The sequence below is a fragment of the Mirounga leonina genome, unplaced genomic scaffold (assembly GCF_011800145.1).
Source record: "Mirounga leonina isolate KUSES-001 unplaced genomic scaffold, KU_Mleo_1.0 Mir_127, whole genome shotgun sequence".
Lineage (NCBI taxonomy): Eukaryota > Metazoa > Chordata > Mammalia > Carnivora > Phocidae > Mirounga > Mirounga leonina.
In genome coordinates this window covers 44,076,085-44,079,442 of record NW_023270316.1, presented here as the reverse complement: position 1 = coordinate 44,079,442, position 3,358 = coordinate 44,076,085, and the positions used below count along the sequence as shown (strand labels likewise).

Genomic DNA, 3,358 nt, shown 5'->3' with positions numbered 1-3,358 from the left:
TAACCAACTGGGTTTAGCATTGTTGAAACTCAAGTAAGATCAGGGCTAAAGTTGCACATTGATTTAGATTACTTAGAAATGTCACAGGTGACCTGATGAAGAATTGTCACAGTGAGGTCATGGGATTGCAAGCTAAACAGGAGTGGTTTGAGTAGTAAATGGAGATTGAAGAATTGGTAAAGTAAGTGTTAGCTAATTTGGGCAAGGAAGGATTTGTGTAAATAGCGAGTAAAGGAGAGCTTTCATAAATTGCTGAGATGAATTTGGGGCCGTATTGTGAAATTTAATTCACCAATAATACCTAATTAAATTTTATGATGATTTTTCATTTATGAAATAGATTTACATGTTGTTTTTACTCCTATAATCTGTTCAGTTTCAACTTGCGTATGGCATTTTGGTACCTTCTCTCTGTTCCTCTCAATTCATACTTCTGCTTATCATACCATGACAAATTGTTGCCATTGTGTTTGCCTAAGATTCTGTCCCTCCATTCCAGCTTAACTGGTCTTTTCTACCTGGTTAGAGTACTTGTCTGTATCTTGTACCTTTGTATATCCAACTCAGTTTGACCTTCTTTTGGCTTCTGTTTTTCATGCCTTGATTGATTGAACCCATCAGTCATGCATAATGACCTCCTGGTTTTCCGGGGTCTTCTGAGCTTTGGCACAGGAGCCATGCCAGCTGAGACATATAAGTGCATGACTAGTCTGTCATTAATGTTAGACATTCCATAATAAGAGTTTAATAACTTTAGGTAAGCAACTGTTCCCTTCCAAAAAGTCAAATATCTCTAAACATGGTATTGAGAATCATCACCATGATGATTCTCATGGTGAAAAGAGTTCCCCTTTTCATTTTTTTCAAACAAATTTTTATTACACAAAGGTTGTCACATAAATGGATATTTCTCTACTTTGTACACAGTTAATCTTAAATGCTCCACAGAAAGGCTGCTTCTTAACTTTTCATCTGGTGATGGCAAGCACTCAAATCCTGATTTTAACAGAATAGTAGTACAAATGCCTCAGTGATTTAAGTTGAAAGCAGTATTTTGCTACCTCGCTCTTGCATTCAGTTATCAGGAATGTACAAGTGTCTTATTCAAAAATACAAAATAAATTGTCTTTAGGCATGGACAGTGACAGCAGTCAACCGTTATATGTTGTCAACTGAAACCAGTAACTGATGGTTGTAGTGATTTTCTTAAACATCAGCCAGCCTTTTCTTCAGTCATTTCCTTCAGCTGACTTCTCTGAAGTTATTGTTGAGGAGCTCTGTCTTGAACTTCCTTTCCCAGTTCATGAATAATGGTAAAGCACTATTCTAGGAATCAGAACCTGCCGCCTCCCATACCACCTCCCATTCCACCCATTCTGCCCATTCCTGGGTCCTTCCCTTCTTTAGGAATTTCAGTGACTACAGCTTCTGCTGTAGTTAACAGAGAGGCCAATCCAGCAGCATCCAGAAAGTTCTTACTACCTTAGTTGGATCAATGATTCCTTTTTCCACCATATTCACAAAATTTCCAAATATAGCATCATAACCAACTTCTGAAGAACTCTGCATAATTTTCTCAACTATCAGTGATCCTTCAACACCTGCATTCTTAGCAGTGGTCACTGCAGGAATTTTGAGTGTTCTCTTAATAATTTCTATACTGATTGTTTGATCTTCATTAGTTGGAGTTACTGAATCTAAGGCTGGAACACACCGAAGCAGGGCACAACCCCCTCCCAGAACACTGCTTTCTTCAACAGCAGCTTGTGTAGCATTGCATCTGTAATGCTTTTCATTCACTTCAACATCACTTGTCCCACCAAACTTCAGCACAGCTACCCCATCTGAGAGTTTTCCAGAAGTTCATTCAGCTTTTCCTTTTCATATTCACTAGTTGTGATGTCTAACTGCTCAATGACTTCTTGAATATGTTTTACAACTTGAGCTTTGTCACCTTTTCCTTTTAAGAGCATAGCATTATCTTTGGTCACAATGACCTCTCCAGCTTTTCCTAAGTCAATGAGGCTGAACATCTTCAAGATTTAGAGTCAATTCTTCTTCTCCAAACATTGCACCACCCGTAGCAAAAGCCATGTCTTTAAGCCTGTTCTTTCTATTGTCACCAAAAGCTGGAGCTTAGACTGCTGCAGCCTAAAGATCAATGTTTAGCCTACTCAAAACAAGTGTACTCAGAGCTTCTCCATGAACATCTTCAGCAATTACGACCAAGGGCTCACAGTGAGCATTGGCAATTTCAAGAGCAGGTACAATGGACTGGACACTAGAAATTTTCTTTTCACTCAGTAGAATATAGGCATCTTGGAATTCACATTTCTGAACTTTTGATGTATTAATAAAGAGAAATATAACCTTGATTGAACTTCATGCCTTCAGTAACTTCTAGTTCATCATTTAGTGTTTTTCCATCCTTTCCTGTGATGACACCCTTTCTTCCAAACTTTTTCATTGCATCAGTAAGGATTTTCCCAATTTCTTTGTCACCATTTGCAGAAATCTTAGCATCCTGAGCAATTTTTTCAGGGATCATCATAGGTTTAGACTGCTGCTTAAGTTCAACTATTACAACATAAACATCGAACATCACACCTCTCCTGATTTCCACAGGATTAGCACCTTTGCTAATCTTTTCAAAGCCTCTTGACAATAGAATGTGCCAAGACAGAGGTAATGGTGCCATCCCCAGCCCATTCATTTGTGTTATTGGCAACATCTTGAACAAGTTTGGCGCCAATACTTTTATTTTTATCTTTTAAGTCAATTGACTTTGCAACAGTCACGCCATCTTTTGTTACTTTCCCAATTGGACTTTCCCAATTTTGTTCAATAATTGCTGTTCTTCCCTTTGGCCCTATAGTAACAGCTAGGGCATCAGCTAAAACATTAAGGCTCGGGCATCTGCACCAAATTTTAGATCTTTGGCATAGGCCCGAGTGAGATGAGGAGCCAGTGCCCCAGACACTGGCCTAATTTGACGAAGGACTACAGGTAATCCAAACATTTCTGCAGGGTGGTGGTAGGGCATGCCGGTGACAAGGCAGGTCTTTGGAGGCCAGTGAGGTTTCAGTTCCATTTTTCAAATGAAAGCTAGCCAACTGTGCCTTCCTTCAGAAGTTGACAGGTGGAAATAAAATTTTTTATTTTTTTATTAAGATTTTATTTATTTGACAGAGAGAGATAGCAAGAGCAGGAACACAAGCAAAGGGAGTGGGAGACAGAGAAGCAGGCCTCCCGCGAAGCAGGGAGCCCGATGCGGGGCTCAATCCCAGGACCCTGGGATCATGACCTGAGCCGAAGGCAGACGCCCAATGACTGAGCCACCCAGGCGCCCCGGAAATAA

At 39.9% G+C, this 3,358-nt stretch overlaps 1 pseudogene; it reads right to left on the bottom strand.

Annotated features, from left to right (window-relative positions):
- Positions 1-1,333: 1,333 nt before the first annotated feature.
- On the bottom strand, positions 1,334-3,019 carry LOC118009167 (annotated as a pseudogene).
- Positions 3,020-3,358: the final 339 nt, after the last annotated feature.